General features: G+C 45.7%; 1 protein-coding gene across 4 annotated transcripts in view; it reads right to left on the bottom strand.

The window, feature by feature from the left end:
* Nucleotides 1–23,317, bottom strand: part of Epb41l4a (erythrocyte membrane protein band 4.1 like 4A) — a 210,830-nt gene that overhangs the window by 129,808 nt on the left and 57,705 nt on the right. Inside the window, exon 1 of one of the 4 annotated variants that reach the window (XM_063277377.1) lies at nucleotides 19,255–19,420. The exons of the other annotated variants lie outside the window; for them this stretch is intronic. The gene's annotated coding sequence lies outside the window, so the exon portion shown is untranslated. Of the gene's footprint in view, nucleotides 1–19,254; nucleotides 19,421–23,317 lie in introns of those variants that run through there. 4 annotated transcript variants of the gene reach the window in all.

The raw sequence follows: 23,317 nt of genomic DNA on the forward strand, positions 1-23,317 counted from the left end.
GCACTGCGATTGGATGTAAAGTGATTAAATAAATTAATAAAAATTCTAACCCCCCACTGCTCCCCCATCTACCCACGGCTGGGATTATAGGCTACCACCTTCAGGATGCTTTATTGGTACTGTGGCTCAAACCCGAGCTTACACCCCAGCCCCACACCATCACTCTCTGGAAGATGAAGAAGGGTGAACTAAAAGGCAGCAGAGGGGAGGAAGAGGCCATGGTACACAGATCTGTGGGGAGGGAAGGCCCACCTAAGACACTAGAGACATGCATGACTAAAAAGAAAATCTTCTCAAAGTGGCCTCTGAAGGAAGAGGAGGAGAGACCTGATTTTCACACATTACTTGTGTAAAATATCTTTAAAACCCGAGGCGCGGCAGCACAGGCCAGGCATCGCTTTGCTCTGCTCACTGAGGCTGCCCTGTGGTGCGTTCAGCATCTGCTGCCATGGGTGTTAAGTAAAGAAATGGGCACGGACAAGATGAGGACATAGGAACTGATGCTTTACTCTCCTTTAAAGTTACTTCAGGACTTCTTGATCTGAATTCTTTTTGAGCCCTTCCAGCAGTCAGATAAAATCCTCATTAGCCATCACTGTGGGCGCTGAGTTCCGGCAAGCCTCCAGGCAAGCCCTTCAATGCCAAATCAAACTGGTGCTGTCATTTGAAATTTAAGAAGCGCGTGATTCTTCACTTCTCCCGGCTATAGTGGGGGACAGGCATGTGAGTGCCGTCACGATCACTGCCATTTTCCTGTCCGTTTCTCAGAGAAATCCAGAAGCCACGGAAGATATAATTACAACCACAGCACTTAGCAACACGCCTAAGAAGTTTCTAAATAGATAAACAAAATTTTGTCTCTAATAATCAACTTCCATTAGTGAGACCATAGAGATAGTATTGAATAAGAATTCAAATATCAGGAAAAGAATTCTTCCCACTTGGAGGAGGATCCCCATGTGGTCTAGCCCAGTCAAGGACATGTTCCCTTCACCCTGAGGATGCTTCTGTCCCTTACACTTTAAGATCTCAGCTTTGTTATAACCCTATCCCATGGACCTACAAAGTCTCCTGGTTTTGCCTGTCTCTTAATCTATTTGACCTTTATTAAGGTCATCTGTTACTTCTCAATTCTGCTAACACGTAAACATTCTGCACTTGACCTTATCCAAGAAGCTGAGAAGCAATAAAGTCCAGATGGCTTGAGAGGAGGTGTTAGCACCTATACTCCTGTGAATAATAATTTACACCTGTAAGATAGCTTAAAAGTTCACTACAAGCTAATGAACACTTGAAAAACAGGAATACAGTGAAACCGTCAAACTTCTCGCATATCTTACAAAGCTTCCTTTTTTCCTAAGTCAATCAGACATAAGATGATAAAAAGGAAATGGGCCATCACCCTGCTACCTCAGATGAGGAAAATCAATTCACTTTTAATTAAAACTTTCCCCCTTTGCTTGGGTGATATATAATGCCAAGAGACTCAACCTATTCTAAAAGTGCAGTAAGCAATCAGTATCCTATGTTTGAAACTCAGGATACTAAAGAGTAGAGGAGCCTAAAATTAATACATACTATGCAGAGATGATAATCTTCCCATGCAATGAAGTACATCCGACAGGAATGTGATGTTCCAACATTAAGAAAACAGGAAAGACTAGGCATAAGACAGTTAAGCAAGTAAGGAAAGCGTCACCCCTTCAGTCACCCAGAAAAGACTTAAATGTCACAGCACACTCGTTTGCCTTTAAAACGAGAGTGGTGCCTGTGGCATTTCTGGATTGTGAATTGTATGCCACACAGCGCAGCAAATGGAGATGGGCTGTTTTCATGCCAACAACTTTTCGGAAACAACAGTTTCTACCGACTCAGAGGTAGTCTTAGGGAACAACTCCCAAGGAGGACAAGGTGATATGAATATACCACCAGCGAGCCTTTCAGGCAGAACAAAGGATCCCTCCAATGAGTAATAACAGCTTTGCAGAATCGTGCAACATCACAAACCAGAAAGGCAGGTTTTGGCCAGCCACACAGAATGATAACTACTGCGATCAACAAGACAGCTTACTCCTTCGCAGTGGGGAACGGGCCTAGCAACGGAGTCTTCCCCGCTACGCCTGCAAAACCTACTCTGTCTTTATTCAGTATTTTGAGCAAAAGGATGTCCAGTCCTCTTGGAAAACATAAATCATAGTAAGTATTTTAGCTTAGCCCAGGAGGGTACGATACACAGGAACTTGGAGGAAGGACCTCTCAGGCACCAGTGGGCCTCTGCTCAGGGAATCAAGACCAGCAGCAGCTCTTGATGACTTTAACTAAGCACCATCCTCACATCCATTTACTTAAAAACAAACAAACAAAAAAAGAAAACCCTTCATCGTGGAAAAATGTGGGGTTTTTTTCAAGCTGTTTTTCCCCATATACAATTTGTATATGCTTATCAAGTGGGGATAAACTTTTCTCAGGCTTTAGGGCTTAGCTATTCGTTGGCCTGCACCAACCCCAAAACTTAGCAGCACACACCACCAATCACTTGCTCGAGGTTTAAATTTGGCCAGAGCTCAAGGCAGCTGTTGTTTGTTCACTGTAGTGAAGGACCCGGTGTGACCTCACTCACAAGTCACCTGAAGTGTGTGGAATGGGACACAGCTGGCTCATCCTCTCTCTGCACCTTACAAGTCTCTCCAGCAGGAGATCTCATTCTACGGTCAGCCAGGGCTCAGAGAGCACAGGTCAAAACTGCCCAGAACTGTGTTCTGTTGAGTGAAACAAGCCCCAAGGTCCACCCAGAAGGGAAAAGACCAAGACGACTCTTGACAGGAGGAGTGGCTGCAGGAAGCAGAGGCTGCCATCTTTGGGTAGACAATGGACTTGATTTGTTTTCCTCCCAGCCTGGTTCTACCCTTTATAATGCTTCCCCTGCCTAACTCATCCTTTCTCTCATACTTCAAATTACAGCAAGACAAAAGAGAACAAAAAGAATAAACTACTCCGGCTGTCTGTATTTAAGGAAGGATGCTAGACGTTTCCCCACACTTTCACTCCGCAAAAGCCACATAAAATGAGCATCTGATTCCTACTTTACTGAAAGAGAGGAGCAAGACGAGCAGCTCTTGGTTCCTGCAACTTAGAAAGGATGGGAGAGGAGTTCTCCCCACACGTATCTGACTTAAACCCATTCTGTGAACCAGCTATTCTGAAGGCATGGAGAACATGAGGAACCTTCCATGGTCCATGAAATCAGAATAGGACTCCTGTGTGGGTCACACCAGTAACTCCAGCACTAGGAATACAGAGGCAGGAGGAATGTTCCAAGTCTGCGGTCAACTGGGCTGCAGAGTGAGACCCTGTCTCAAACAGATAAGCGAGCAGAAGAGTCTTACAACGTAATTAGTTGTCAGTCATGACTTTGCACTGCTTCTTTTAGAAGCACTGACATGGTTCCTGATGTCACATCGATAACATCAAACAGTAACCCAGCCAACTACTAGTAAGCCAGATAGTATAGACATCAGCTGAAGTTCAAAACGAACATTGTCTCACTTTGCAAAAGGACCTACTTTATGAAAACAATCTCGTTGGCACAAAAGTCTTCTAACGGTTTGTGTTGTTGTTGTTACTTTGTTGATTTGAAACAAGGTCTCATGTAACACAGGCTGGCCATCACCCTGCTGTGTAGCAGAGGATGACCTTGAACTCCTGAATCTTTTGTTCGTCCTCCTAGTGCTGGGATGATAGACATCTATCACCATGCCCAGCTGCATGTTATTTAATGAGCCAGGTTTGTTACAATTGAGTCTTGAGCTAGCATATGTGAAATGGCTTCTATTGTGACATTGTCCTACACACAAATCATTGCGTTGTTTGTACATGCTCCCCAATCCCCTCCCCATCCACCTACTACTAAGTCCTCCTCCTCCCCAAAATAATCCTCTAATCCTCCCACTTGTCTTCATCTCACACACACACACACACACACACACACGTGCGCGTACTATATACATATATATATATATATACACACACACACATATATACATACACACATATATACATACACACATATATATACACACATACACATGCCATTACTCCATCTTAAACTAGTTTAATCTCTCAGTTTTAATTATTATAATAATAAGTATACATATGATAACCTATATAAGCAAAAGTCCCTTTAGAACTCAATCATTTTAAATAGTGTAGAAAATCCAAACTAAGCAGCTTAGGAATCTCTCCAATATACTAAAGACAAAATTATATTCTTGGTGGTGTGTATTTTAAAATAGGCAATATTATTGATTCTTTCACTTCTGGAAAACCTTATGTATGCCAGCCCTTCCACATTTTATACATGAGAAAAATAGGCCTCAAGGGTGAGCTACCCATAGGCCACACACAGTCTAAGAACATCATACATGCAGTGTGACTGACACTAAAACAAGCATTTTCCTCATTCAGTGTCTGACAGATCGTGTGAGAACAGGAGCCTGAAAAATTCATGTCAGTGGTGAGAGGAAACACAGAAAACAAAGAGGCGGCCCAGAGGCTGACAGACAGTACCACACTTCGACAGCAGAAATCATAACGACCACGAGGAATCCAAGACCGAATTAAGGCACAGTCTGGTTCCATCACATTTACACCACGTAAGTACCAATGACTGAAACAGAGACCAATTTTCATGCACATCGGCCATGCTCAGATGTGTTGTTTATGAAATCCACAACTCAAAAAGTAATCTTTCTGAATTTGTTTAGCGTCCGAGATTAAGTTTCAGAATAAGAAAGGATAGTGGAGTTGACAGTGGTGGCACATGCCTTCAATCCCAGCATTGGGAGGCCAAAGCAGTTGGATCTCTGTGAGTTCAAGGCTAGCCTGGTCTATAGAGTGAGTTCCAGAAGAGCCAGGGATAAACCCTGTCTCAAAAAACAAAAAAAAGAAAGAAAGGAAGGAAGGAAGGAAGGAAGGAAGGAAGGAAGGAAAAGAAACACAACAAAACAAAGTAAATAAATAAATGATGTTGGAAGGGGAGGTGTGAAAATCCAGAAAAAGTCTATAGTTTAGTTATGAAAATTGTATCTTTTTGTGTCACTTTGACTCCAGAGAGCAACGTTAAAGGACAGTGAGTAGTCAGCCCTCAGTGACTTCTGTTAACTCTTCTATAAATCTGACTTTCCAGTATCTAACAAGGTTTTAGAAATTGGCTTTTAAATTACAAAAGTTTCTGAATATTAAGAGATACAAATGTTTTGGGGCTGGGGATTTAGCTCAGTGGTAGAGCGCTTACCTAGGAAGCGCAAGGCCCTGGGTTCGGTCCCCAGCTCCGAAAAAAAAGAACCAAAAAAAAAAAAAAGAGATACAAATGTTTCAAAAACTCTGTGTGGTTCATAGTTCTCTTTACAGGCTGAAGACAATGAATGAATGAATGAATGAATGAATGAATGAATGAATGAATGAACGAACGAACGAATAAAACGAACGAACATTGTCTTCACACAGCCTTTTAACCCAGAGATGGCAGGTGTGGGCTACAACATACTCCGTCTTTATTTTTTTTCTTTTAAGAAAATGAATTCTATTTACAAATGAAATCTTTGAAAACTCATTGATAGGCTTGCTTTAATTTTCTATAACACCCAGATGACTATTTCTCACAAGCCTCAAGAAGCAGGAAGACATGTAACAGGCCAACAGTCCCTATTCGATAGACACATTCTCTTAAGATAGTTGTTTGAGGACAGGCTCGGCGGCTCACATACTATTTTTAGAAAGAGGGTTTATGAAAAACTCTCTACGAGTCCATCCGTCTTCTAATCATAATTGGTTCAAGATGTGCTGTAATGAAGATTACTGAGAACTTAACAATTCCTGCCATCACGAGGCAGACTCTATCCTCCCTTTCTCCGTGGGCTAGCCTTGGCTACACTCACACTTGCATTCTCCACAATGATTCCACATCTGCTCTTGCTGCAGCCCCTCCACTGCTGTTGCAGAGTCCTGCCCTGCTACTAGGCTAGGAAAATAGCAATCTTGGAGGGTCATGACTACTGTTCACCCACAGTTCACCCACCACACATGAGGGGGTTTGTTATTCCACTACATAGTGTAGATCACTAGACTACTGCACAGCCCTAAGTGTTCTCTGCCTAACAGATAGTCCACAAAGGAAAACCAAACCTCACACAAAACACTATCAATTCTTCAGCTTCCCATTAACACTCAACAAGTAAAAACCATGTTAGAGAAGAAAGCATAAACATGGAACCGGTAGGAACCATCAGGCACACCCAACCCCAAGCACAACACACCTAGCCCTCTTCCAGACAGTATTGGTCATGAAGGGACCAGTCACTGGATTGAAGAGTCCTCAGAAACATGGATACATAACACAGCATCCTAGGCGATCTCACTCTGGTCCAAAAGGCAAGATTAAGGTAACCAGGGTCTGTGGACTGGTCTCCTGACAGCGACAGCTGTTCCATGACTGTAACAGGCACCCTTGCTTGTGGACAGCATGCCATAAGATTCTCAAGGGCAATATTTTCATGTCTTTAACCCACAAATGTTTTAGCACAAGAGAAAATCATGGTAAAGCATTAGACCCATTGGGAAGGATGTGTGGAGTCCTAAGACACTAACAATTAGACCCATTGTGAAGGGTCCTTTGCGTTATTTCTTCAGCTCTTCTATAAGACTGAAATTATTTTAAAATAAAGTTAAGTAAAATCTTTCATCATTTCTTAATTGGCCCCTCAAAAGCATCAGGCCCCACCCCTTCTAGACACCCTGCATCTTGCTCTGACAAGTGCCTTCTTTCAGCCCCTGCCCAACCCCCAGTCCTTTTGTCCTTCCTTAAGGGATGAGTGAGGAGGAAGTCTTTGTGGAAAAAATAGGAAGAGAGGGCTGTGAACCCTGAAAATGAATCATCTCTATTCTATCCCACAACATAACACAAGACGCCACTGAAATTCCAGATAGCGCATTATAACTCGTCCTTTAACATTTACCATCCCGTCGTGACTGAAGAAAATATTTCACTCGAATCATTTCAATAACTATCTTTTCTACAAAGGTCAGTGCTTTAAAACTGCAGCAGCAGGGGAAAGGAGCCAAACCGATTCCGAAGAGTATGTTTCCCTCCTGGGGCACCTTACACAGCCTGGGCAGGCAGCTGATCTCACAAAAGAAGGAAGGGTCCCAGAGGCAGGGAGGCTGGAAGAGAGGGCTGTGCCCAGAGTCCCTGTGCACAGACAACGTTTGTTGCTTTCTTAAGACAGGCTTTCGGGCTAGAGAGACGGCTCAGCCGTTAAAGGTTAGGCTCACAACCAAAAATGTAAGACAGGCCACCTATCCAGCATGCAGAAGGCACAAGATCCTGAGGTCCAGTTCCAGAATATTCTCCCCAACAAAGCACACACAAAATACATACATATACACATACATATATACATGTAAACACATGCACGCACATACACACCATAAACACTTTCATTCAGTAGTTCACGTGGTGGGAAGATAGAGGAGGGAGTACTCCATTCTGGTTCTTTCCACAATCTGAGACTCCCGGGGACTACACTCACCACTCACTCGCTCAGTGAAGACATCAGAATCGGCACTCACAGTAACACTGACTTTGCTACAGGAAACCGACCTCCAGTTTCATGAAGGCCTCGGGGACCTCAGGTAGCAGAGCCTCCAGGGTCTCCGTGGTCTCGCCTAGAAGCTGGACAGATACAAAGGAGACTCACTGCTACAAAGCTGGTCTTACATTAAGATGTTAAGGGGACAGACAGTCCAGAAGGTCTGGGGTCACAGGAAAGACAACTTGACTAGAAGAATTGTGGCTGACAAGACTCGGACAGTCCCAGCTCCCAGAGCGGAGGTCAAAGGGCACTCACTGGGTGGTCAGAAATGGATCGGAAGGGGAAAGCCCGCGAGGAAATGATTTCCAAAAGCCTTGCTCCCAGCATGCATTTCTTCCCACCTTGCCTGCAGTAACACAATGCCTGAGTAATTTATACAAAGACGCATTCCTTGTGGCATTTCATAATCTAAAGCTCGTTTCTGCTGAGGAGTAAAAAGAAGCAGAGGCACGCTCTCCGAGGACAGAAGAACTCCAGCCGCCTTACTGCTTTGTCATAAGTAGGGCTGCGCTGTTATCTGTGCTGTTGGCAAAATGCTCTGCCCTAAATTAGAGCACAGCTCGCCACGGCCACCATCCAGCTACTGCTTAATTTATTACCAGAGAGAGAGAGGGAGGGAGAGAGAGAGAGAGAGAGAGAGAGAGAGAGAGAGAGAGAGAGAGAGAGAGAGAGAATATGTGCGTGTGGGAAACATGTGCCACAGGAGGCATGTGCAGCAGGTCAGAGAATGTGGGTATCTGAACCAATGAACCAATGTTTTTTGGTTCTCTCCTCCTATCTCTATGTGGGTTCCAAGGACCAACTCAGATGCCCAGATATGGTGGTTTACATGAGGACTGCCCCCCACAGGCTCAGGGATCTGAACGCCTGGTCCCCAGCTTTTGCTGCTGTTAGGGGCGAGTTTAGAATGTTAGGAGGCAGAGCCTTCCTGGAGGAAACAGGTCACACGGGGTTAGAGAGTTTATAGCCTTGCTCCCCTTTGCTATGCTCTCAGTTTCCTGTGATAAAATGCAGCTTCCTGCTCCCACCTCATGCTGCCATGCATCCCCCATCACTGTGGATCCTCCTCCCTCTGGAACCATAGTCACTTCTGGTCCGGGTATTTTACCACCATAAAAAGCAACTACTAGGGGTTGGGGATTTAGCTCAGTGGTAGAGCGTTTGCCTAGCAAGCGCAAGGCCCTGGGTTCGGTCCCCAGCTCCGAAAAAAAAGAAAAAAGAAAAAAAAAGCAACTAATACACCAGGCTTGTGCAAAAAGCACCTTCACCCCATACATGCACCATCTTGCTGGCACTGTTCAACTATTTACATAATGTTTATAACACCTAACTTCTGCTTCAACCTACCTTTGTGCCCTGGCTCTAATACACCACAACCAAATGAAGACTCAGAGTGTGTTTTTCACCCAGTAAAGAAGGCTTTGAAAACACAATAGAAGAGCATTGCTGATAGAGTGGTCGAGTGCACTCGGAGAGCTGGGTTTGGTCTCCAGATTCATAAGAAAACAAAAATACAAAAGCGAAGTGTTAAAACAGCATCACTGCACTACTGCAGAAGTTCCAGACCACATAGTGAAATGGGACGCCTGAACTAAAGGCCCTTCTCGGCTGTGGCTTCAAGGAAGCCATAGAATGAATAGTTTAAAAAATCACAGTTTGTCCTTCTGCAAACACTATTGTCCCCTGGTCATGTGATCAGTCTCTAACTACCCCACAACCCAACTCGAAGGGATACCCAACCATATACCCAGGACAAAAACCATCACAGGCCTATCAAGGGACTTCCAGAGGCACGTGCAATCACAACACACAACTCTTTACTGAAGCCCCTTCAAACAGAGTCCCCCAGCTTCACAAAAAAAGCAATAAACCCTGTCGAGGCTCATGGGCCAGCCTGGAAAGCAAAATAAAGGACCGGTTTTCTTTTCAAGTTTCTGAAAAGGCACAAAAAGGAAAGAACACTGTTGGAATAAAGCTAAAATCTGCAGGTCTCTTAGTCTGTCATCCTCTGCAGGTAGGACCTCAGTCCAGCGTGGCGTTTCCATTTACTTTAGAGCTTCTAGAAGGACTGTAAATGTGACAGCTCGTGCCATGAACAACTCTCTTGAACTCATCAGCTCTCTTTTGTATCCATCCAGTCCCACTCAGCCAAACTAAGGGTGGTTACACACCTACGCCATGTATGCTCTACAGTCAACCAAAACTCTCCAAAGACGAAGAGTGATGATGTCATCACAGACCGGTAGTCACCCCATGACCCAGCCATGAGCAGCTACTGAGCACTGTGCTGGGCTTTCACGTCTTCTAAGTCTCACAACTGACGGCACAAGGCATCAGTAGCCCCCGTTTTCATATAAGGAAACTATGGCTGAGAAAAGTTGGCCGTGTGACTTGGAATGCCATGGAACCTGTGCAGAAGCAAGCCCTGGTCTCCTCACCTCGCTCTTTCCCATAAATGTTAAGATTCGGAAAAACCGTGTTTCTCATCAGGATAATCAGAGATGGTATTGTGCAAAAAACAAAACTGAAAATGCTGTGTAGTCAATGCTTTTAAAAACAAGAAACACCTCATGCTTAAATCCACTGGTTCTATAAGATATCTCTTAGTGCCACTTCTAAGAATATAACAATCTCAAACTTACCAACACTTACACAGCAAGCTGTTTGTCTCTCTTGTAATAAGACTGCAAGCCACGAATTTTAGCTATAAATACAAATGTCTGGTGTATAGTAAACGTTCAGTAGATTACCCTGAGTAAGGAAGAGGAGGGGAAAGGAAAGACAGGAGGGTGAGCAGGACCCCAGTGACCAGGCAGCCACCCTTCACATCTCCCAGGTTTCTAAAAGTTTGCATCACATGATATCTCAACCATGAATTTACCTTGCTTCTCCTGTGCCTCTTTTTTTGTTCAGAAAATTCAGACAAATTGTAGTCATTTAAAAGATGCTATACAGTATGGGGGAAGACGAAGGTGAAATGATCTTGGAAGATTCTAACATTTTCAAAAACATAGTATTATGAATAAAGGGTTGCGTTTCTGAAGAATAAAGGCCGGTATAATCGCTCTCCGTTGGTTTTATCATAAACTGATTCTTGGTGAATAAAGTGACTGGAGATGTTGTCCCACAGTAAAATGGAGTTGTCTTAAATATACCTCAGCACCAATCAATAACCAGAGTGGAGTCCAGAAACCATTTCTCCCTATTACTCGGTGTCAAGCCACTTGCTTGAAAATGCCATTCACGTCCCACTGAACAAGAGGGAAGCCATGTCTGTGTAGTCCTGGAGACCTAGCCAACTCTCCAGAGCTGGTGAGGTCATGAGTCTCGGAGGAGAACCACAACCTCTACTCTACTAAACAAGCCCAACCCCGAACAACTTCTAAACATGTGTCCTTACAGCCACAGATGAGTGCAGTGCCCTCTCCTCGTCAAGGAGACTTCTCTTTGTAACAGACAGAGACCATTACAGAAAACCACAGCCAACCAAAATGCAGGGCCGTGGAGCTCAGTCCCGAAGCGCACAAGCACAAAACAACCACTGCACATAAGGCTCAGGGGACGTTGAGGAAGAGAGGACAGAAAGGTTGCTCAGAGCCAGAGGATCAGGGAGTTTGCTGTGAGACTGTGTCTTCTAGTAATATCAGAAGCTACACCCAGAAAGTATCACCCAACACAACCAAACATGACTTCAAGGACAAGAGACATGCTATCACCAACGGGGGAGGGGAGGGGGGGAGACGGACATATAAGGAACTACAGGAGAACCACACACGCAGCTACAGGGAACTCTGAGAACTCTGAGAGAGGGAAGAATAGCCTTCCTCAGGGAAGAGCACACCCAATGGTCAGACCTGAAAACATACACGTGAATGACATCATACACTCGTGTATTTAGGAATATATCTGTATGTACATATGCATTCACATAATGACAATTAATGACAATTAATGAAAAGAGAGACAAGAAGGGATATAGAGGTTAGTTTGGAGGAAGGGAGGGAAGGGGAGAAATGATGTAATTATAGACTCGAAAAATTAAAAAAATAAATAACCTTTAAAAAAAGAAAATGTTCTATTACAGAAGAAAGGGTATCGGGGAATGGTGGAAGAGGGGAATTGAATACAATGGGTGTTTGAATGCAATCAAAGTGTATTCTATATATGCTTGCATATGTCTGAAACACAGCATTTTATATGATTAATGTAGGGTAATAAAATGATTGACATACCAAAAAAAAATTCAGCTTGAACCTGTAAACAACCAATGTTTGCCTGAGAAGTCGTGAGGAAAGAAATCTGTATCACTACAATTTTACAATTCACTTACTTTTTCACGTCTGAAAAATTTGAAGCTACTCATTAATCCTCAAATAGCCAAAGACCTAATAAAACCGTTAATTTTAGTTACAACCTTCAGTTAAACAGTTAACGCATTGGAAGAAAGTACAAGGGCGCTAAGAGAATTTGCAGTAGACATAATGAATCATGTTGCAGTGTGAGTCACCGACTCCTAAATCACAGGCTTTGGAAACTCAGATTTCCTGAGTTCGAAACAGGTCGGTTCCAGTTCTGATTACTAATTACATTATTACAGGCCTTGCCTGCTCTGCCCTGGTTCTCCAGATCACTTGCTGGGGTTACTGGAAAGGCCACTGTGTTCTCCAAATCTACAGCCTCATCTCTAACGCCAGAGAGCACCTCAGACCCAGTCGTCATTTCGAACAATGGAGACGATGAGATCCACAGTTCCCACATCCAATTCACTGCCCCCTTCCCCTCACAACAGCAACGTGCTTACTCTTTCTGATTTTATCTGTCCAGTGGCCTGAAATAAACCTCTCATCCCAGGGACTGTCCTGAAAATGAAGTCCGAGTTGTTCGTAACAGGAAAAGGAGTGTAGACAGTTAGGAGCAAACCTATCACTCTAGAGGAGACAGACTTTCTGCCCTCATCCTCTCCTCAGCTGAATATAAAAGGTGAAGAGTGGCCCGTGGGGTTTCCTGCCGCACTAAATAAAAGGTAGGGACCCCGGTACCCTCCCAGGTCTATGCAAGGCTATGTGACCTTCAGAGAATTGGCTAAGTCACTTTCAAATGCAGTGTCCCTATTTGCAAGTGGAACTAATATCCCCTGCCCAGCTCACATCTCAGGCTGTCTTGAAAGATCAACTAAAAGATACCTGGAAGCTCTCTTTACAAGCATAAAGAACCACACAGATAGCTTCAGTCTCGGCTCTCCCATTAACTGCCGGAGGCTCACACACAGTCATGCTCTAGATCATGCTTAACAGGCTTTGCAGAATGGAGAGACAGCAGCAGGAGCACATACCATTCATTTGCTAAAGTCATCTTTATTTTTTATACATTTTATTATTTTATTGTTTTGTTTTGTGTTTGTTTGTTTTTCAAAACTGGGATTCCCTACATAGACCTGGCTGTCTTAGAACTCACTCTGTAGACCACATTGAGCTCTAACCCAGAGATCTGCCTGTCTCTACCTCCTGAGTGCTGGGATTAAAGGAACGCACCACCGCCACCCGGACTCAAGTCATCTTTAAGGAAAAAGAGGGAGCTGAGGAAGCTCTCTCACATTTTTCATTGGAAACTCACATTTTTAGTTTTATCAATTTAAAACTGGGAAGGGTGGCACAGCCACATGTCCAGTATGCGACAGAACTTGTGTTCGAGCAGCCGGCACTGTGCAAGTTCTTAATGTTATCAGATTCCACTGAAGCACAAAGAACTTTCGGTCTCTGGTCTTAAATTCTATATTATTCTGACCCCCTGAACCTGTGATTTTGTTTAAGCCAATGGTTATTTTAAGGAAAGGAAGTTGCCTTTAAGCACACTACAGAACTACATCTCACAAACCCTTAAGCCAACACAGTAGAAACAATGACTTTGCCGATCAAGCTCCAGTTCCCACTGAACATTAAGCGAACCAGAAGGGTTGAAGCTCTTACAAGGGTTGAAGATGGATACAGTCCAAGAATCCAACTTCAAATGGTGTCCTGCCATCACTCAAAAACATTTAAAGATCCACCCCAAACTGGGCCCACTGGGTTGATAGAGAAGCCAATGAAGATGTTTTGACGCTGGGTCACCAGACCAATGGTGCTTAGCACGGAAACCGAAAGCACACTAGAACACGTACTCTCTGCTTCTCCTCTAAGCCATTCTTGCTACAACCAAGCCTTGGGTGCGTTCCATACCTAGTGTACCCAGTGGCACATCTAGAATGGTAGAGCTGCTCCTGTTATCTGAACTCACTGTCTAGCCTGGGGACCACCCCGACCCTGGCTCCTCTTCTGGTCTGTCACCATCAGCACTGTTTCAGAGTGTGAAAATCTATACCAGCCAGATTTCATTCTGGTAAGAGCGAGTAAGACTCGGGGAAGAGATGTGATTGGCACTAATGCTCTTGAATCATTCCAAGTCCCCCAAAAGTCTGTCTTCTGCTCCCTCACCAGGACATATTTTCCTTTTCCAGCCCCATTTTCCTCTTCTCCCTGGTACTCAGCCCATTCCATTTTTCGTAGGTTTTACATCTGACTAATAAAATAAGTTCTATTTCTGCCTTACTGATATGTTTGGAGTAACAGAATTTATAAGTTCTAAAATCTAGTCAGAATCTTGCACGGGAAAACAGGACGGACGTGAGGAGCTAGTTTTCTTTTTAGAATCTACCATGTAGATTTCTTGCTTTTATAATGCCACGTGCGTACTTGTGCTTTGTGGCCATTTACAAAAGGCTTTCTTCCTCTCTTGTCTTGAGCGCTACCCCAGCAAGGGATCAGTGTCAGCCCAGGTGGTACTGAGCCATACCTGTAATTCCAGCACTTGGATGCTGAGGCTGGAGGATTACAGGTTCCAGACTGCACAGTGAGAGACTCAGATCACACACAGCACGCAGTTCAGGGAGGGGACAGAAATGGTGGGCATTGAGTTTTAAGCACACCTCGTAATTCTCGAGGCTCCATGGAGCTCCCCGTGCCCACAGAAGTAATAAACTCGGGTATCATCGAGACCTGATAGCTTCCTAACCACAGGACTATTTTCTTCCTCTGTGTATTAAACGGCTCAAAAGGCTAAGAGTGTGACACACCCTGGAAAGGTCCCACCAGCTGAGAAGCTACACTCTGAGCAGGTTTCCTTTCTCAGCAAGAGCCCTCATTCTTCCCATCCTCCTAGGGCCTCCCTCCTAGAAGCAGCATGGGGGGGGGGGATGTCAGGGAGAGGGAGGGAAAAGCAGGGAAAACATGCATGTCAATGAGCAGTGACCCCAGCAGCCAATTAAGGAGACACACCGCTGGTCTTCATGGGATGCTGCAGGCAACTCACAGTGGACAGATAATGGTTGTGACATCAAGCCCCAGGAGATGGGGTGCGGATGAATATGAAACATATACACACACTGACAGACAAGCAGAACAACAGGATGCTGTGTTTGCAGGCCCTGCGCTCAGAAAGGCTCTGCGGAGAGGGAGAATGTGGCTTTCTGAAATTGCCTGCCCTCCTGTCTCCTGCCATGTTCTCCTCCACATAGACACTAAGTCAGTCAGTCAGTCAGTCAGTCAGTCTCTCTCTCTCTCTCTCTCTCTCTCTCTCTCTCATACACACACACACACACACACACACACACACACACACACACACACACACACACACACACACACAGAGCAAATCTTATTCCACTGTTCTAATGCACAGGTCACCATGAGTGTCTCTCTGGCCACCCAGCCATCTGTGAGGTTTTTGACTAGCCAGGGGAGACTCCATGTTACCTTCCCGCTTTCCCTGTAGAGATACTAAAAGCACCTTGCTCAGCACCCATTTCAGGTCAGCGACAGAGTCACAATGTATCAACAGCAGCAAATTTAAGTAAGAAAAGGAGACTACAAGTCTAGGCGGAAGCCAAAGGAGAGAAAACGACTTTAGGGAACGTTTCACCAAACACTGGGCTAGACTAGTGTAAAATCTTACTTCCAAACCATGTTCATTCCCACAAAATTATCGTGCCCCCCACCCCCAAAGCAACAAAAAAACCAAAACTAGTATGGCAGCTACAAGGAGTCCTGGCCACAGAGCAATTCCTGAGCAGCTAACCAGGCTCTACACTGAGCACAGGAGAGCAAGGGTTCACACGAGGTGCAAACCCAGGGTGTCGGCACCCGAATCCACACTCACCCAGATGAGAGACTTGGTGCTCAGGGACCACCAAGAACATCTCATAAGAAAAGAATTCTTCTGCTACATTTTAACAGGAAAAGTGAAACTAATGCAGAAAATATCACTTACCACTTCCTTAAAAAAAAAATCACCAAGTCTAGACAGCAGGGAAAGGGGGATATGAGAAGGGACCCTCCAGTTCGGGGCTTCACCCCATCAATCCAGGCTGCAAACACATTCTCCACACACTTCATCCGACCCAGTTATGCCAGCCAGTTTGATCATTTTGACAAGCCCCTAGACACGGACGTCTATTCGACTCCATCCCCACTGCCATTCCCCGTCTACCCCCTACAACTGCGACTGACTTTTTTATGTATAGTTTATTGTTAGGTTAGCGAAGGAATGGGATTTATTACAGTGTCTTCATACAGATGTCATTTGGCTTTGTTCTCCCTCTTCTAGACTAACAGACACCCCCACCACCACCTCCTCCTCTCGCTGGTCCCCAGCTCCTCCCAAATCGTTCCTTCTTCTGCTTTCAAGTCACATGCATCCTATTATTCTCTCATCTCCTCGTCCTCTCTTCTCTTAAGATCTCACCTCCCTTCCTCATGCTCTCTATTTCCATCACACACCCACGCACACACATGTGTACACACAAAATGAAGAGAACATATGAGGGGAAGCATGCCGTGTCCATCTCCCTGAGTCTGCCTTATTCTACACTTAACGACACACCAATTGCTAATACAACCGTCTCTTGATATTGCCCCCACGTCTGTTTCTGCTCTTCCCTCCACACAGCGGCCAGAATATTTTAGCAAGCAAAGTTTGACTTTTATATCCTTTACTAGAACTTTGATATAATAAAGACGAAATCCAAATTCCTCCACCCTGACCCCCCAGCTCTCTCTGCCACCTCGTCCTCACTCGTCACGGCTGGTGCTTCTCTCCCACACCAGGCCCAGCCTCTGAGCATCTGTGCACAGCATTGTGCACCTGCCACCCTGTCTGGGCGCACCGCCTGCCTCTCTGTTTTAATCCATCAGGGTGCGTTTGGTGGTTGCCTGTGCTCCAGCTGAAAGGCTACCCAGAGGAATGAGTCTCCACATAGAAGGAAGCCTTGGATGTGGGGGGAAGAGAACAGAAAGTCGGCCAAGGATGAGGAAGAGATGAGCAAGACACAAAGGGGGATTAGAAGGCAGTGGACAGCCATAGTTCAAGAGCCCGCGGCAGAATTAACATTAACGTCAGAACTGCCTGGATGTGGGGTGGTGGGAAGTCTGCATCAGCCCAGTAAGGAGAGCTGGAGCTCCAGTTCCCTCACGAACAGCTAACTGAGTAAGAGGTGAGGGAGGGAAGAGTGGGGCACGGCTGTCCATCACCTGGGAAACCGGGACCATGCTGCTTAGACATCACACATGGAAAGGCTTCGGGGTGAGCTCGAAACTGAGGATGCTTCCCCAGCTTCTCTGAATGCTACCTGGAGGTAAGCTGAACTGGAGACTGTGAGATATGAGGCCACGGCAATCTCCTCCATGATTCTTCTAGAGTAAAGGCTGATTGGGTCATCCTTCCTGCTTCTGCTGCCTGCCCCTCCCAGGATGCTCCAGAGTGATGGGCCACTCTTTACAGAACACTTATCACTGGAGCGGCCATTAAACTATTCTCAGTGGAAGGACAGCATGTCTGGCTAAATGGGGGCCCGTGGCTGGGCTTGCCGCTAAGCTGACCCAAGGCAAGATGAGAAAGCTAGCCAAAGTGAGAGATTGAAAAGAGATGGACACAGCATCCTGGTGCCTGCACCCCCGGGGAACCAGATTTCCCACGAGCAAAGGTCAGAAATTTACCGCCCTCCCCGCTTTGAATTGCAGGGATGGGAAGTAGACAGCATTCTAGGAATACATTGAATCAAGTCTGTATCTTTCCAATTTCCCAAGGTCTTATCCAAAAACCAGCCGGTGGCTTCCCCAGGTCACAAAGATCATTTCATTAGCACTTTCCTTTCTGTAGTCTGTTCACGAAATCATGCTCAGAAGACAATAAAAACCACTCGTCTATAGATCTAGCAAAGGGTATTGGGAACCCAATCCCAGCAGCTAGCTCTCCATCTGGAAGCAAGGTGCATTGTTGACATTAATTATTTCCCTCCAGTGTTTGTCTGTTGAGCCTGTCAGGCAAGAATCCTGGAAGACGCAGGAGCATCTGATTATTAATTGATTATTAATACTGCTAACGCATGCATGCAGACATTTGTGCCTGTGTAAATGACATCACATCATCTTTCATCCTGGAACTTTACAGCTTCCAAAATCTCTCTCTCTCTCTCTCTCTCTCTCTCTCTCTGTGTGTGTGTGTGTGTGTGTGTGTGTGTGTGTGTGTGTGTGTGTGTGTGTGTGTAAGAGTCTCTCTGGAACCCACAATTTCATCCTCACAAAGATCACGGCCACGGATTACAGCTTTACCACATCTGAGCCGGTCTGCACCCGCCCACATCACATCCCCCTTGTCAGTCACTGTTTATTGAGCAGCTATTATTTACCAGGTGTTAAGCCCTGTTGCAACCGAAGCATGTAGCGAGTCCTTAAAATCTGCAGGCGTCGTCTGAAGTACTTCCTGAGCACAGCCCGTCATGATTAGAGACCTCAGGAGGCTGGAAATACTCATCTCCGTCCACAGATAAGGAAATGCAGGCTTGGAAAAGCAGTCGTTGACCTAAGGTCACAAGGTCAACTCCTGAGTGACTCTTCCCGGTCACAGTACAAGGACTATGATCCCGAGTCCCTTGACCTCGAGTGTTAAAATATCTAAAGGAAAGGGCGTGTGAGCAAAGCGCCCACCTGACCCATCTTGGAAGAAAAGGAAGCAGCAGCTATGAAAATAAAGTGAATTCTTCCAACTGGGCAGGTTTCTCCAGAACAGCTGCCAGGTTTCCCTGAGAGAAGATGGAGAGCAGGCATTCACTGACATAGGTGTGAGGAGACAAAGGAGAGCTCAGGTAACCGACCTCCCTCAGACCTACGGTCCGTCTCCATCAACCAGCCCCAGGGCAAGCCCTCAACCTATGCCATCCAATATCTATCCATTTGATCCCTATTCCAAGGCATTGGCAGACAATGTTCTTCTGCCTGTAAGTCTGCCCACGGTGGATATTCAAAGAAAACTTCACTAACCTCAGCTCCTCATACTCCTCAAGATCCCTCCTCACCCCTTCCCCCGCCAACCAAACTGAAAGCATGGCTTCCCCGCTGGGCCCAGCATCCTGCCCCTCCCAGCCTCCCTCAGACTGCTCCTTTCCCGGCAAAGTTCTGCCTGCCTGTCTGCTTGAGACTCCCACCTCCCACTGCCTGCTCCCGCTGCCCAGGTTCTTTCTAGCTGTGCCTGAGCAAGCCCGAGGCGGTTGGTCGATCAGACCTGCTGGTCACAGCACCTGTGTTCCCACCCTGGAAAGGCTCTTCTGGTTTCTTCCAACTTCTTGAGATCAGAGGGACGACTTCTATCAGCAGTGAACAAAAGAAAACGCCCTTCCCCCACTGCCACTTCCTCCCCAGCCTTACTCTTTTGGCCACCGCCATCTGCTGGGATTTGACAGCACACAATGACTGTGTGTGGCCTGTGAAAGAAAGCACCATGCAGAGGCCAACGCTGGCACAGTGCCTAAGCTCTCGGGGCAGGTAGGCCTCTGTTGTTTCACATATTGTTAGAGGCAGAGTGGGTTGCAATCCAGACCTTACAGCCCACGATGCTTAAAACACTTTCTGCCTAATTCTCACAGTAAGGTTTGCCAACCCCTGCCAGAATGTCCCTGCCCCATCCATCCACTCCGCATTTCCTGCCGTCTGCCAGTCAACCTTCGGATCATCTCAGGGCACCTCCAATCCCAGGAAGACAGAGAGCTCTCAGATACACCTTCTGGATCAAAGAAAGCAGACGGGGGAGGGGCTGGAGTAATGGGGAGGGGCGTGAGCAATATGGAAATGATCCAGGAGAAAGAGCAACAGGCCTGGTGGCTGAACTAAGGTGACAGTGAAGAGAAGAGGAACCATTCAACGGCAGCATGTGTGACTGGATCCTTGATCAAAGGCTGAGATTCCACTCATTAGATAAACATCAGGGCTGACCATCGCATCACTGGTAGATTTAAAGCAAAGTGTCTGGTTCCTTGATGAGGAAGTGTCAGCACCGCCCTTGCCCAGAAACACACTGGCTCCATTCACGAGACCAACTTCTGTACTAAAATCCAAAGTTTTGGTGACTACGGCTAGCATAAACAATCTGATAACTAACTAGAGTCATGATCAATAGAGTAGATTTATCAAATTTGTCAGTTTCAAATGCATAAATACTAAAGCAAATGCAATCATGTTGGACTAACAAAAGAATCCTTTTATGACTAAGCAAGACTCATTCTTTGCACTTATACATGAGAAAACTAAGGCCTAGCCTAGCTAAGGCACCCTGTTACCTCACAGCAGGCTAAGGGAGGGACCAAGGGAATAGCAGGCTAAGGGAATAGAATCCAGAGCTCCCAGTGAGGGCCCAGGAGCCAGGAGAGAAGCACTCCAAGTGTGGGACTGCAGCCAGGCTATAAGTGAGGGCACAGGCTAGGAAGGTGGCTCAGTAAGGTACCTCCTGCACAATAAGCATGAAGACCTGAGTTCTGTCCACACAGCTAGGTGAAGAGCTGGATACAGTACCAACGTGGTCCCAGCATGGGTACGGGAGGGGGATGTGGGGGGGAGGAATCGGGTGGATCCCTGGGGCTCATGCCTGGCCAGCCTTGTCTACTTACTGAGCTCCAGGGCCGGTGAGAGTGTTTATATATATATGTATGTACATATACGTACATACATATGTCATAGTACCTAAGAAACAATACCCAAGGTTGTCCTGCGGCATCTACATGCATGTACACACCAGTGTGTACTCACCTAAGCATGCTCAGATAAAGAACATGAGTGAGGAAACAATGGAAGACTTTCCTAGTGAGGAACCCCTGTGGGGATTTCTGGTTCTTATCTAAGATAAGCTCTCTGATGGCCTTGATAAAGTATGGCCACTGCGGTCACCTCCAGTTTTTGAGCCATGTGGTCTCGTAAGGGGTACCAGCAAGTATGTGGCTCCCAGGTGAAATGGACATTTCCCATGGTCGATGGCCTCACTCTGGCCACCAGATGATAGCAAGACATACATAGCCTTTGAGTTTACAATTGATTTAGTGAATCAATCTTCATCAAATCTCTATATTTTACATATAATTCACTGTGTTCAATAACATACCGACCTTATCATTTGAAATTGATACAAATATAGCCTACCTGTCTCCCACTTAATACTTCAGGCAATAAATTTCAAATTCCACTGGGTATGTGTGTACAGTGCACACACATGTACCCACGCATGCGCGTGTGCATCCGGCTCTGTCGGCCTAAAGTTTTGCATTGCTTGAAGAGACCATCAAAGTCACGGACTTTGAAAAGCACTGGATATTTTATTAACTGAAATATCAACTATTAGGATGTCCCTAATACAGTCTCATAACCTCGCAAACGAGCGAAGCAGGCAACGCGTTAAAAGCATTTGCTTATGGACGGCATCCGATAACCCGGAAAGGAAGTGATTTTACACAGTTACTACCTGCTCTGAAGAAACGGACACTCTATATAAAGCCCTACGTCAATAAAAACCGAACTGTGCACACGAATCCGAAAGTCTGTGAATAAAAGATGATTTGCTTCAGTATCTGTCTGCAAAACTACTTCATTCTACAGAACACATCAAGACAATTTGCAAACCAGGAGGCAATTACTAACTAAACTCTGTAAGAGAAGTACATGGTTGGGAAATAATCTAACCTAAAAACTGTTTCAAACTTGGCTTTAAAAGAGGTTAGTAAGTTACTATCCTAATGTAAGAGGAGATACTGAGTAACAAGAAGACAATCAGGTTGCTGGATGTAGAGGATGTGGCCAATCCGATCAGCAGCTTCCCTCCGCCCCCTTTTCTCCCCGCTGTCCATTCTACCTCCTCTCCTCTTGCTTTCCACTGAGCCGTGGGCACAGGAAGCTCACCTTATCCTACCCCCATATCTAAAGCATCTGGGCTAGGTGTTCCCGGACTCAGCATAGAGTCCTCTGCAGGCCTGACTGAAAGGCAGTCCTGAGGCCAGGCTGGGCCCAGGGCACTTTAACTCCCATAATGCCAGGCACACCTTCCAGGTTCCCAGTGCTCATTGTCAATGACAGTTTAACCTGATACAGGTGAGCACACCCGAGGTGGCCAGGTCGACTCTTCTGCACCAGGCAAGGTGAAACAGCAGCAGGAGGAAGTGGTGACACCGGCTGAGAAAGCCTGGAGGTTGAGTTTGAAGAGGTGTATGTGAAGGGACGGTGGTCACCAGCATCCAGAAGGAGAGCCTGCACGCTCCACTTACCCGATGAGCAAACCAGGGAAAGTCCAAGGGTGAGAGTCCTGGGTTTTGCATGGCCACACTCGTGAAAGAGCATGTCTCAACAGTCCGTCCAGGCGGCGCAAACAAACCTCTCACAACCCAGAATTCAAGAGAATGGCACGAGACACTTTGCACGGAATGAGTGTGCTCTAAGCAAGCTTTTGAGAAGATGCTCACGACGCATTCGTGACTTTCAATACAAGTGTGGTACTCAGAGCGTGGCCTGCGGGAACACATTCCTCTTGAAAGCAACTGCTATATAAACAAAGCACAAAGAAGAAGCCGAGCGTGGCAGCTGGCTGCAGACAAGCAAGAGCTTTCCACCATGTCTTTTACATTAAGGGCTCTCAAGTGCTTTGAAGAATTAATTGATTCTCTTCTCCCAACAGGCCTGGAAAAACACTTCTTCAAATTTGGCTTCATAATTTCAAACATGTCCAGGTTCCTAGGAGTCGGCCAATTTCCGATTCAGTGTGTTGAGAGGAAACAGTACGGAGACAAGGCACGGCGGCTGAGAACACAGACTGGGCAACGGTACCCACCAATGATACCGGCCCCCAGAAGCAAGTCACCGGGTTGATGCTAATGTGGCCAGCGGTTATGGGAATCAGTTCCAAGTCCATATATTATATATACTAAATATAAGATGTAAATTATATATATGCATATATATATATATATACCTTTTAAATATTATACTTCAAAGCCTACTTCATGACATCAAAAAATGCTCAAAATATCTTTTCTTCCTTCCTTTCTTTCTTTCTTTCCTTCTTTCTTTCTTTCTTTCTTTTATATTGGCAGGGTCTTACTATGCAGCCCTGGCTGGTCTGGAACTCACTATGGAGACCAGGCTGCCTTTGAACTCACAGACGTCCCTGCTTCTGCCTCTCAAGTGCTGGGATCAAAGGTGTGTGCCACTATGACTGGGCCTAGATATCAACTTTTAGATGTAGGCTGTAATAACACTTCTGTACCCCGTTGTCTTTTATTTTTCAGATGCTCTCAGTATTCCTCTGCCTCTGGCCCTATCGCATCTGTA

Source organism: Rattus norvegicus, chromosome 18, assembly GCF_036323735.1.
Source record: "Rattus norvegicus strain BN/NHsdMcwi chromosome 18, GRCr8, whole genome shotgun sequence".
NCBI lineage: Eukaryota > Metazoa > Chordata > Mammalia > Rodentia > Muridae > Rattus > Rattus norvegicus.